At 49.1% G+C, this 12,865-nt stretch overlaps 1 protein-coding gene across 2 annotated transcripts in view; it reads right to left on the reverse strand.

Moving 5' to 3' along the window:
- KIAA1671 (KIAA1671 ortholog) overlaps positions 1-12,865 on the reverse strand; it is a 179,626-nt gene that overhangs the window by 127,101 nt on the left and 39,660 nt on the right. For both annotated transcript variants that reach the window (XR_014069076.1, XM_081542953.1), the window contains exon 2: positions 406-846. The gene's annotated coding sequence lies outside the window, so the exon portion shown is untranslated. The remainder of the gene's footprint in view (positions 1-405; positions 847-12,865) is intronic.

The following is a 12,865-nucleotide window of genomic DNA, read 5'->3' on the forward strand; positions in this document are numbered from 1 at the left end:
TTCCTTCCGGGGGCCCCACACTGCTGCCCCCGGCTCTGACTCACACAGCAGCCTGCAAGAAAGAAAGGCAGACAGATTTTGATCTTTTCTCTTCCCTACACGCCCGATGGTGCTAAACTGATTCCGTCTTCCCAAAGCGGGGAACACTGTCTAGACGGGGTCAGAGGCAGAAGAGAGGGATGGAAACAGAGAACCAGAAAATTGAGAGACTTGGGAGGAATCCGTCGGCAGTGACCTAGGGCGGAGTACGCAGGCATGCAGAGTCCTGCCCCAAACCGGGACTGCTCATCATTAGAGCCAGCTCCCGTGACCTCCAGGACACAGATGTGAGACACGGGACAAGAACGGGATATTCAGGGGACAGAGAGAAAATCCCCTGGCAGAACCCACAGGAGCCCCACTTACCTGAGCTGGCAGGTCCTGGCTGTGGACGTGTGACTGCCGGAGAAAGTGAGCGGAATCGCGTCTCATCACAGATGAACGGGGCTGTCTGCACACTTCCCTGGCAGAAGCTGGCAAGGGGTCGGGTGGGGTGGGGTGGGGTTGGGGGGAGCAGGGGTAGGCTGGTCCCGGCAGGCTGAGTTTCGGGCAGTTCTGGGGAGACACAGGGCGACAGGCTCGGTTCTGGGGTTCTGGCAAAAATATGGGCACAGACAGCACGAAAGCTTTCAAGCTCCAACCGCATCCCGCTGGCATCTCTGCCAGCGTGTAAAACTCAACGCTCCTGTCAGCTTTTCAGTATTGTCGCCTTGTGGATACACGTGGGCATCAAGGGTGCGGAGTCTGCAGTTGGCACTCAATAAAAACCTCCGTTGTTCCTCTGAAACGTGTTTTATTGAGCACCTACTGTGTGCAGAAGGATGAATAAGAAATATCTCCTAAGTTCAGGAAATTAAGAGTCTTGTGTGACAAACACACACACACACAAGCAACTATGTTGGGCAATAAACATGGCTTATACAGGGGGACGTGGCGGGGGTGCTTCCCTGGTGGTCCAGCGGTTAAGACTCCACGCTCCCAAAGAAGGAGGCACAGGTTTGATCCCTGGACAGGGAACTAAGATCCCACGTGCTGCAAGGTGTGGCCAAAAATAAATAAATAAACCAAAAAGTTAAATAAACAAAGGGGGCTTCCCAGGAGGCTCAATGGTAAAGAATCCACCAGCCAATGCAGGAGCTGCAAGATACATGGAATCGATCCCTGGAAGGGGAAGATCCCCTGGAGGAGAAAATGGCAACCCACTCCAGTATTCTTGCCTGGAGAATCCCAAGGACAGTGGAGCCTGGCGGGCTATGGTCCATGGGCTCACAAAGAGTCAGAAGTGACTGAGTGACTGAGCACGCAGGCAAATAAAGGGGGACATGGGAGCACAGAAAAAGGAAGATTAACTGCCTAGAGTTGGGAGTGCTGGTCCCAGGAGACTCCCCTGGCCTAGAGGCGGTAACTCATGAACACTAGAGAGCTGGCGAACTTGGGAGCCGGTGCCCCTGGTTGTCCTACCCAGCAGTACTTGGAGGTCCTCACACGCCTCCTTGGGGCCTTTGCACATGCTTTATCTGCTCTCTGAGATGCTCCTGTCGCTACACACAGACGCTGGCCCAGCCCTAAGGACACATTTCAGACACTGCTGCCCGCCTCCAATCCAGTACTCTTACATGTCCAGAGACCCACAGACACATGGCAGGACTCATCATAAATACACAATTATATTTTGTAGTGTAGGATCCCTCGCTTCATATCAATGGAGGTCCCCAGAGGGCACCCCAGCCGCTAGCACAGTGGCCTGGAAGATAAGAGCACTGAATGCATCATTATTGAGTGAATAAATAAATGAACTATCTTCTTGGCCCTGCTGCCCAGGTGCTGCTAAGATTCTGAGTAGGGGCAGGAGTCCTGAGTTTCACGACACTGAGCAATCTAGGACACAAGGTAAGCAAGTTCCTCTGGCAAGCTCTGGTGTGGCCGTGGGTCAAGTGCTACTGAGTGGCAGAACCAAAGAGCTGTGGAGAGCTCCACTGGGCAGCCCGGCCCGCCGCCCCCACCGACAGGTCCCACTGCCGGGGACAGGCCACCATCACACCTGCTGTGATGGCATTAACCCCACACAGGCTCATCTGCCCAAAGGTGGAACAAGCAGATGCTTCTCTGTACAGCTTTTCCTGGGAAGGACCACCAAGAGCATCATTGCTGAAGCAGGGTCCATAGCTCACAAATGTTGCCCGCAACTTTGGGATCCCTGAACCCATTTCAAGGACCAGATTGCAGGGGAGGAAAAAAGGGAAAACAAGATAAAAGATTCTTGGTCCACTTCCTTCTTAACCAGAAGGGTGTCTCTGTTATCCGTAATTTCCTTTCTATCTTGGGCTCCCTCTCAAGTTTCCATTTAAAATGCCAGGCAGATGTCTGATCCATAAATATGGTTGCAGGAACGAATCAATGAATGAATCAATCAATCAGTGAACAAAGTGGGGGTGGGGTGGGGAAAGAGCTTTCAAACCACTGTAGTGGATGGCTAAATAATATTTTGAAGTCTTTCCCAAACCTAGAAACCCATGATTCTCAGGTTTTCCTTTAACCTATTGTAAAATACAAGGAAACCGACTGAAATGTACGCTTTAAAATCTTGCTTTAAATGCATCACATATGTTATGCTTAATTTAAGACATGTTAGTCTCTTCCAAAACATTTCAGAAGCCCACTCACACAGAAGACAGATGCTGTGTTTTTTTTTCCTGGGGTGGCCCGGCTCGCTCTTTTTAAGTATATTAGCATGGTGGCCAGAGTCAGGTAAACAAGAGCTCCCTGGAGAAAGCAGAAACACCAGGTATGAACTGTGTCTGGTTTTATCTATGAATCAACATGGAGGTCGGCTCGGAGGGGGACAGACGGGCAGCTCTGGGAGGTCAGGAGGCCAGGGTGGACCAGGACACAGAGGATTTGTGGGCAGGCAGCAGTGGGGGTAGTGGAGGGTGGACCTATGCTGTCCCCGAACCTGACAAGTGCACAGGCTCGATCTCCCTGAATTGACCTGCAAGGTTTGAGATTCCCATTTCCTGCAGTTTTACACAGGGGAAAACCATGTTCCTGGGAGCTGAGTCACCGACACCAATAGTGGCTGAAATTAGACAGGCGCCTGGTCAAGAGCATTCATCCCTCCATCCTTCTGACCTTCCTTCTAAAAGTCGGGCTCTGCGCCAGATGCCGGGGGCGCGGCCCTGGAGCGCACAGGCTCCCGGGGGATCCAAGACAAGCTCGAAGGGACAGAGCAGGAGAAGCCCTTCCATTCAGGACCTGACTGTTTGGCAGCTTCTCTCTCAGATTTGGAGGCGTTGATTCATTCTAACAGCTGCTGTCGATCTCTCATAATTACACCCCTAAATCTGATCCGAGAGCTCACAGTCATTCACTCAGCCGGCTCTGGGTGCCGTTTTCCTGGGAATGCCACCATCTGCTGAGGGCCGTGAGCCAATCCTGACATCTCCCAGCATCTTCCGGAATGTGACCTGGCCTCCCAAATCTGCAAATCCATCCCGCGTGGCACCCCGTGCAAGGTGCCAAGTGCACGTCCAGTTGCCCCTAGGAGAGCGGAGCTATGATAAACGCACGTACTTGGTCCACCCACAGACCCCAGGAGGAGAGGGAGCAACATCTACTGTCAATGGAGTGCATGCATACCCTCCTCTCCCTCCCCATGGCTGCGGCCCTAGTTCATTCATTCATTCATTCATTCCAATACACAATTACTGAGCACCTACTCAGCTGGCGCTAGTGGTAAAGAATTTGCCTGCCAGTGCAGCAGATGTAAAAAACACGAGTTTAATCCCTGAGTTGGAAAAGATCGCCTGGAGAAGGAAATGGCAACCCACTCCATTATCCTTGCCTAGAGAATCCCATGAACAGAGGAGCCTGGCAGGTTACAGTCCATAGGGTCACAAAGAGTCGTAAATGGCTGAAGCGACTTAGCACGCACGCACACCATGTGTCAGGCTCTGTGGATACAGCAGTGAACAAAACATATAGAAAGCCCTGTTCCCATGGAGCTGACAGTGATGAAGGTGGGGACAGACCATAAATGACATAAACAAGCAAGACACATAGACAATCAGGTAAGCGACTTTCTCTGCTGGCGCCTCCTCCAATCTGTTCTTCTGGCAGCAACCAGAGGGATTCTCCAGTACACAGGGGCCATCATGCCACTCCCCTGCTCAAAGCCCACCTGGGTGGGTCTCCCCACTGCCCTCTGAAGGAAGACCAAACTCCCCTGGGGCCCACGGCAGAGTCTGGATCCTCTCCAGCTTCAGTCTCGTGACAGACGGCTCCTCCTCTGTCTGTCCGTCCCTCACATTCACTCACATACTTCAGCACATGAACCCCGGGCGGGTCACAAGACACACTATGCTTTTCCTTGCCTTCATGCTTCTACACTGTCAATTCCTGCCTAGCTAACCTCAGCACCAGCCACCTCCTCCGGGAAGCCTTCCCCGATGCCCCAGGGTGGGTCCAGGTACTGCCTCCCAGCTCTGCTATCCAACTCTCCTAGCTCCTCCCTAGCCCAGCGCTGATCCTGCATGTGGTAACCGCCTCCAGACTGGGAGCTCCTGGCCAGGAGGGTCCTGAGTCCAGTTCACAGCTGTATCCCCAGAGTCTGGCACCGTACCAGACATGAGGTCAGTGTGCAAAAAATACCTCCAGGGAGAAGAAGGGAGAGAAGAAAATAATAGTATCCAGGGCAGGTGTGGGTGTGGGTGTGGGAAGCTGACGTGCTCACCTGCTCCTGGGGACAATGCAAGTGACAGAAGCAGCGTGGCAATATTCACTTCCCGCTATTATTTTTGGAGATCCCATCAAGAGTCAAGGGCCAAGTGACTCTGCACCTTCTGCCTTGTCCCCTGTATTACTGCCATTCTACAGATGCGGAAAATGAGTCAGATCTCGAGCTAGTGAGGGGGAATGTTACGGCTGAAATCTTCTGACTATGAATCAAGTGTTTTCCCCACATATACCTCACCCCAAAAACATTCATTTACTTTTAACCTGGTAGTCCCGAGTCTAAAAACGTGTGCTATGGAAGGACTCTCAAGCTCATGCATAGTTGCTCAGTCATATCCAGCTCTTTGAGACCCCGTGAACTGTAGCCCACCAGCCTTCTCTGTCCAGGGGATTTCCCAGGCAAGAATACTGGAGTGATTTGCCATTTCCTCCCCCAGGGGATCTTTCCAATCCAGAGATGGAACTCACACCTTCTGTGGCTCCTGCATTGTAGGCAGATTCTTTACCACTGAGCCATAGGGGAAGCACTCTCCAGAAGGAATCTAAAAGAAAAAACCACATACACCAAGGTGCCCTCTGTAGTGTTATCCATCCCACTGCAATATGCAATAATAACACATCCCAGATTTAGGGTGATAGACCTTATTTGAAAACACTCAGGACTCAAAAGCCATTTGAAATCTCAAGAGTTGCAAAGTCAGCGGGGTAGACCAGATCACCAGTTGCCAGCCTGCCCACAAGTAGCACAAAAATTCCTTCACACTATATGGCCTGAATTTGTGATCAGAAAAGATGGTTGCCATGGCAGTCATGGCACAAACTCAGAAATAATCCACATTCTCCCTAAAAGGTGAACGCCTCTCAGCCACATGTAAGGGGCTATTCTGCATCTCTTGAAAGTGAGAGTTGGAGAGGTGGGGTGATGGAGTCTGCGTAGGAAAGTGGGAAGAGCTTATGAGAATGCCATTGAAGAGAGGGTGACAGATGGAATATTTTAAAAATATTTATTTATTTTGGCCGCACCAGTCTTGGCTGCGGCATGTGAACTCTTAGCTGCAGCATGTGGGATCTAGTTCCCTGACCAGGGACTGAATCCGGGCCCTCTGCAATGGGAACGTAGGGTCTTAGCCACTGGACCACCAGGCAGTCCTCAAATGGGATATTTTTTTGTACTCAAGGCTGTGACAATGGCAAAGATTGTTTCAAATGGTCAAGGTCTGGAAGAGAAAAGGGACAGATGAAAAATAAAAATGTGTCAAGGACTTGGAGAGGATTGCTATATTTATAAATTGCCTTTCATTTCGAGATTCCTTGTTTCCATTCATGTTGTTTGTGCAAACAGATTTCTTTTTAGGCTTCAATACTAGAAGTCCCCTTCAGAGCTGTGTTTTCCCCATTGATTCAAGATGGAGAGGCACCAAGGCTCCCTTCCTGCCCACTTTCAGAGCTTTCAAAAGCCAAGGATAAAGATAAATATTATTTATTAAGCACCATACCGTGTGCCAGGAACTGTCCTAAGTGCTTTAGGAAGATGACCTCATGCATCTCCTTAACAACACAAAGAAGCAGGTCCTGGGACCTCCCTGGTGGTCCACCGGTTAAGGAGCTTCGCTTCCACCACAAGAGGTGCAGGTTCCATCACTAGCTGGGATGGAACTAAGATCCTGCCTGCAGAGCAGCCAAAAAATAAAAAAGCAGGCCCTAACCAACAAAGGTCCGTCTAGTCAAGGCTATGGTTTTTCCAGTAGTCATGTATGGATGTGAGAGTTGGACTATAAAGAAAGCTGAGCGCTGAAGAATTGATGCTTTTGAACTGTGGTGTTGGAGAAGACTCTTGAGAATCCCTTGGACTGCAAGGAGATCCAACCAGTCCATCCTAAAGGAGATCAGTCCTGGGTGTTCATTGGAAGGTCTGATGTTGAAGCTGAAACTCCAATACTTTGGCCACCTCATGCAAAGAGCTGACTCATTGGAAAAGACCCTGATGCTGGGAAAGATTGAGGGCAGGAGGAGAAGGGGACGACAGAGGATGAGATGGCTGGATGGCATCACCGACTCGATGGACATGACTTTGAGTAAACTCCGGGAGTTGGTGATGGACAGGGAGGCCTGGCATGCTACGGTTCATGGGGTCACAAAGAGTCGGACACGACTGAGCAACTGAACTGAACTGAACAGAAGCCCATGTTACCGGTGAGGAAACTGAAGCTGGAGTAGCAAACGGATCTGCCCTGGGAGGCAGGAGTTACCCTGATCCACACTCCGTGCCTGGAGGATTTCTTCCAAAGTCCACATGGGCTTAACCAGAACACGTGCTTTTTATGATGCTACAATGTAAAGGACACTTAACACCCATAAGGACGGCTATTATCATTCTCAAAAGTGCCCATGTTGGGACAGTGAATTATTCTGTCATCCTACTTTTTAAAGAATACTCTGGTAGAAATCACATAATAACATAAAATTCATCATTTCAAAGTGTGCAAGCAGTGACATTTAGTAAATTCATGGCATTGTGCAACCACTGCCACTGTCTAGTTCCAAAACGCTTTCATCATCGCAAAGGAAACCCCATACCCAACAAGCTAGACATCACTCCCTCTTTCTCCTCGCCCACACCCACTGGCCACCCCCCCCCCATCCTCTGGCAAGCACTACTCTGCTCTCCGTCTCCACAGAGTTGACATTTCTGGATATTTCAAAGAAATGGAATCATCCAACATGTCTCTCACCCTAGTTTTGGCTTCAGTTCCTCCACCAACTCGCAATGAGGGCTTGGACAAGTCCCCGTCAGATTCTGCGATTCTCATTTGGCTCAACCCCAGGACTTATCAGGTCTGCATTATGCAACTTTTCTGTCCATGGTTCATCACCTCACCCCCACCCCCACCCCTACCCCCCACCGTGGAGCCCAGCTCTCTGGATTCTGAGCTGCCTGTTCCACATCCCCTGGTCCCCCACGATTCCTTCTGAACTGGTGCTGAATAAAGGACTGTTGGGGGATTCAATAAAATTCTTATTCCATGTTGACAGAAGTAGAGATCTAAGTGTCTTACTGGAATGTCTGTGATTTTTGTTAAGAACTGCCTTCATCAGTAAGGCCTTGACTTCTGTGTCAATTTCAAGTTGTAATGACTTAAGAGCTGGGGCATCTGACCATTCAGACTCCAATCCACAGGAACAGGTTGAGGGGGTTATCCCCCAGCTGGCCCCAGACCACCAGATGTGGGTGGCATGCATTCACACCCACACAGAGGATCCTGTGGTTTATAGAAAGTGCTTGGGAAATGCTGATGTGTGTAAACTCATGTCCTTCCAGCAAGACTTTTTGGAGCCTTTGGTGTGAGGTAATTGGCCTCTTATACACTCCAGAGCATAATCTAAACTGCTTCACCCCAATACACCTCCTCCAGGTGCAACTGCTGATTTGGAGAAAGAATGTTACAAGTGACCTTTATGCCTCTATGTAAACATCCCTCTTTTCAACTTTCATTGACCTGTTCCTTCCTACTATTTGTGCTATTTCGGGACTGGCTACAGCACACACCCGAAACCATTAATCAGGCAGCTTTTTTTGCTTTGTTTGTTTTTCTCTGGATCCAGGATGGGCAAACTACAGTCTGCAGGCCACATTCCGGCCCACTGCTTGTTCTTGTAAATAAAGTTTTATTAGAATACAGACACATCCACTCATTTACATGTAATCAATGGCTTCTTCCAAGGTATTAGGAGAGAACTGAGTGGTTGCCACAGAGGTCATATGGCCCACAAAGCCTTAAAATATTTACTCTCTGGCCCTTTACAGGAAGAGTTTGTGACCGCTGCTCTAGAATCTGGAGAACTTAGTCCCCTGAGAGACCGACTGCACTCCCCCCAAGGATATGACATCCCCCTCTTTAAATCACCTAAAGCTCTCACACTTCTGGCAGACACCCATGCCTTCATTAAATCTTCTCAGGCTCTCTACATGACAATTACAGAAAAACTCAAAAATATGGACGAGCAAAATGTTTTTAATAATCTTAAATCCCGCCACCCAGAGCCAACAGCCATTATTAGCAATCTGATGTCCATCAATCTGGCCATTTCCAATAAAAGTGGGGACTTACTCTCAAAACTAAAATGGAATCAGGGCATGCCATGCTATTTGTTTAGGAACTTGCCTTGTTTCATTTAATTTCAAAATTACATCATAAACATCTTTCACATCAAATAGCTGCGTAACCTCCCTCTACAGCCATTTCTCATGCTTTATAGTATTCCATTACATGCCTATCTCATCATATTGAAACCATCCCCCACTATTGTATCCCTAGGCTGTTTCCAATCACTGAGTGTTAAAACCAACACTGCAATGAACACTCACATGCAATGACTTTCCCAAGATAAATGTTGCCTAGAAGTGGACTGGCTGGTTCCAAGGGTGTACACCGTTGTTTGTTTTTTTTTTCCCCGAGCTTTGGATATATGCAGAATGGACCTTTACAGCAAAGGAAAAAACATTCCATGATGACTCACTTAAAAGCTTAGGAGGCCAGAGTTCTTAACCTCTGCCCAGGGGCAGACCCAATAAAGATGTCTAATGAGCAATAAACCAGGGCCCTGGGGGGGGGCTGGCTGTGCCATCACTGGGATCGTTACTGGTTCGCACACACTTGGCTGTAAAATTTGCGAGCACAATTAGAACCAGTGGGTCACACGGAGAGATGAGTCCAGGCCCGGCTGGAAAGCTACGTGAGGCCTGAACGCACTTAGGAGAGGGGGCAGGAAGGAAGCCCCACCCCGGAAATGACGTTCACAGCAGAGGCCAACTCTACACACGCACAGAGCAAAAATGTGAGAGGGCCTAAGAGATGCATATCGCCCTTCAGAAAAATAAATTAGTAATTCCCTCCGAGTACAGATAGATTCCTGGAGGAATTAGCCTATTTTGGCCCAAGAGCTGCCTTAAATTCAGACTCAAACCCTGGGAAGGTCTGATCATCTCCCGTACCAGACCCGACCGCCCCCCACCCTCCAGCTCCAAAATAAATGGCTCCCACTGTCCACTGCCTTGAGGAAGGTATTCTAGACCATCTGCATCCACCCACCCACACATAGGCCAAAACTAACCAACTTGATCTATATTACAGGCCCTGCCTACACTTCCAGATTCCCAAAGAGGTCCCATGACCTGAGTATCTTTTTCACTTATTTATTCTCCGTGGAGAACCATTTACCCCACAGCAAAATTTCCATTTGCCCAAATCCCACCCGTGATTTCAGAGCAGATGGAGGGACACCTCTTCCAAGAAGAAGATGCTGATTTCCTAAGCCAAAGTGTCTTCCGACCTTCTTTGGCAATCTGCCTGATCATCAAGCCTTGCATCAGAGACAAAGCCTGAGGGTCTCCCCTGGCAAAATTTAAGGATCCCTCCCCAGCTGGCACAGGACATAGACCCCTCTGGCTCTGGGTTCCCCTTCCCAGAATCTACGTGATGCCTGGCAGACGCAAGGCAGAATAGGAGAGCATGGGGCTCCCCAGATGTGGAAGGCAGTCCATGAGGGACACATGGTGGTCTTTGGTAACACTTAGGGTGCTCTGAAGGGCTTTCCGGGTGGCTTAGTGGTAAAGAATCCGCCTGCCAATGCACAGGAGCCTGGCGGGCTATAGTCCATAGGGTGGCAAAGAGTTGGACATGACTGAGCGCTCGAGCAAGCGTGCACACGCGTGTGCACGCTTACACACACACACATGATGCTTTGATATCCAGGTATAGCACGAAGCTTTTGTGAATGCTGCTGCTGCTGCTCAGTCGCTTCAGTCGTGTCCGACTCTGTGCGACCCCGTAGACAGCAGCCCACCAGGCTCTCCCGTCCCTGGGATTCTCCAGGCAAGAACACTGGAGTGGGTTGCCATTTCCTTCTCCAATGCATGAAAGTGAAAAGTGAAAGTGAAGTCGCTCAGTCATGTCCGACTCTTCCGACCCCATGGACTGCAGCCTACCAGGCTCTTCTGTCCATGGGATTTTCCAGGCAAGAGTACTGGAGTGGGGTGCCATTGCCTTCTCCGTTTTGTGAATGATATCCTGTGAAAACTGTTTCCTTTCTGATTCTCATGGGTGCCTTCCCATGAAGTCCTGAGGCCATCTCTTCTTGGTGCTACCATGACTTTAACACCTACACTATCTGCTATCTCGTCAGTATACTCTCCCAGTTTAAGACAGACAAAACAGCCCCAAGCTTGGACCATCAGCTGCAGCAGTAGATTTTAAAATATAATTTTATTTTCACTATATTTAATTTTACTGTTGTTTTCAATTTAAGACAAGACACTGGTTTGCTATTTATAATAGAGATTTTCATAACGGTTCTCTTAAAATTTTAACTTTCAGAAAAGCAAAAAGTTTAAAAAGAAAATGATGGTACAGGGGTTATGTGGAAATGGCAAAAGGCCCCTGAGGCTAGAATTCAATGGGAAAGTGGAAAGAACATGGCACTGGATTCAAAAACAGGCAGATGAAGCTTCTGGTGCTTCCTCCCCATCTTCCTGCCTGGAACAAAGATGTGATGCCTGGAGCCAAGGCAACCATTTTGGGACCATGGGCTCACAAGTGATACTTTAAGTGACATGAAAAAGACCTTGATGGACATAGCTGAGCTACTGCACTAACTGAACTATTCTCCTCTGGATTTTTGTTGTTGTAACTGTTATGTGAAAAGTAATGATCTACTGTTTAAGCCATTGTTCGTTTCTGTTACATGAAGGCAAAAGCATTCCTAACGGACACAGAGAATTTGGTACAAATTGGCTAAGTGGACAAATGTCTTCTAAGTAAACATAGTGAATGTAGCCGTGCTTTTGACAGCCACTTCACCCCTGTAAGCTCAGTTTCTTCATGGGTAAATTAAGTTCAGTGATACCTCAAAGGAGTCTGAGGATTAAAGGAGATGGTGCATGTAAAATACCATCAGTATTGGCACATACATAGTAGGTTTCTGCAAATGCATGGTAAATAATGAGCAAATAAACAAACAGAACATGAAGCCTGTTGGAGGGACTGGTAGGTTGGTGGATTTTTTTTTTTAACCTAGACTTAAAGGAATAGCTCTCTGATGAAGCAATTTGAGAGAGAGAGTGATTCAGGGGACTCCACCCTGACTCTCAAACTGTACCCCAGTTGCCCAGCTGGAGAGAGGGGAAGGAAGAGTGACTGGCTAAGTGGATACTGTTTGCAAGGCTGGCCTAAGATCCAATACGAGCCTGTCATTTACACAAGCCTTGATTAAAATCAGAGGGCAGCGCCAAGAAACGTAGATCCCAAAGAGAAGCCAGGCACAAGAAAATCCTGAATGGATGGTCAAGACTGAACCCAGGGATGTAAACAGCCCAGGTCCATCCCCGGCTGTTGCACCCACCCTGTCCCACCCCTCCCCAGCCGTAACCATCAGGGCACCGCCCATGGCCACGAACCACTTTCCCAGGAGGATAACGGCACCTCCCATGCCCTTCAGGCAGCCGACTCCTCCTCCTCCTCTGGGACCAACTTCCCAGCAACCCCCTGTGGACCTGTCAGGGCCCGGTACTGCCAGGCTCGGGGCACGACAGTCAGGCCCTGCTCCTGGCACAGGAACCAAAGCCTCCATGGATCTGAAGAAATACACCTTGCCAGGCCACCAATGAGAGAACCCCATGAACCATCCTAAGTTTATTCAGTTACTTTGTCCTCGGACCTATGAAGTTGGGCCCCAGGAAACCTCAGTGTTAATAATTACCGCCGTCAGATCACTAACACGAATGGAGCACTGACTTTGTGCCAGACAACACACTAAATGAATTTCCCCACTTAATCCACCTTCTGAGCTGGGCTGCGTGATTAGGCCCACCTGATGGATGAGGACAGTGGAGGCCTCAAGGGAAGTTTAGCAGTTTGCCTAAGAGATGCAGTCGGGATTTGAACTCTGATAGCCTTACTCCAGATCCCACCCAGTTCATCCTCACAGCAGCCAATAGCTGTTGGGTTAAAAGATGCCATTCCCTGCCCCCACCCTGAAACCCCCCACCCCGAAACCCCCCACCCCTAGCGGTGATGGGTGCTGTTAATCTCTCCAATGA

Source organism: Giraffa tippelskirchi, chromosome 11 (genome assembly GCF_054371585.1).
Source record: "Giraffa tippelskirchi isolate mGirTip1 chromosome 11, T2T-mGirTip1v1.2.pri, whole genome shotgun sequence".
Classification (NCBI taxonomy): Eukaryota; Metazoa; Chordata; class Mammalia; order Artiodactyla; family Giraffidae; genus Giraffa; species Giraffa tippelskirchi.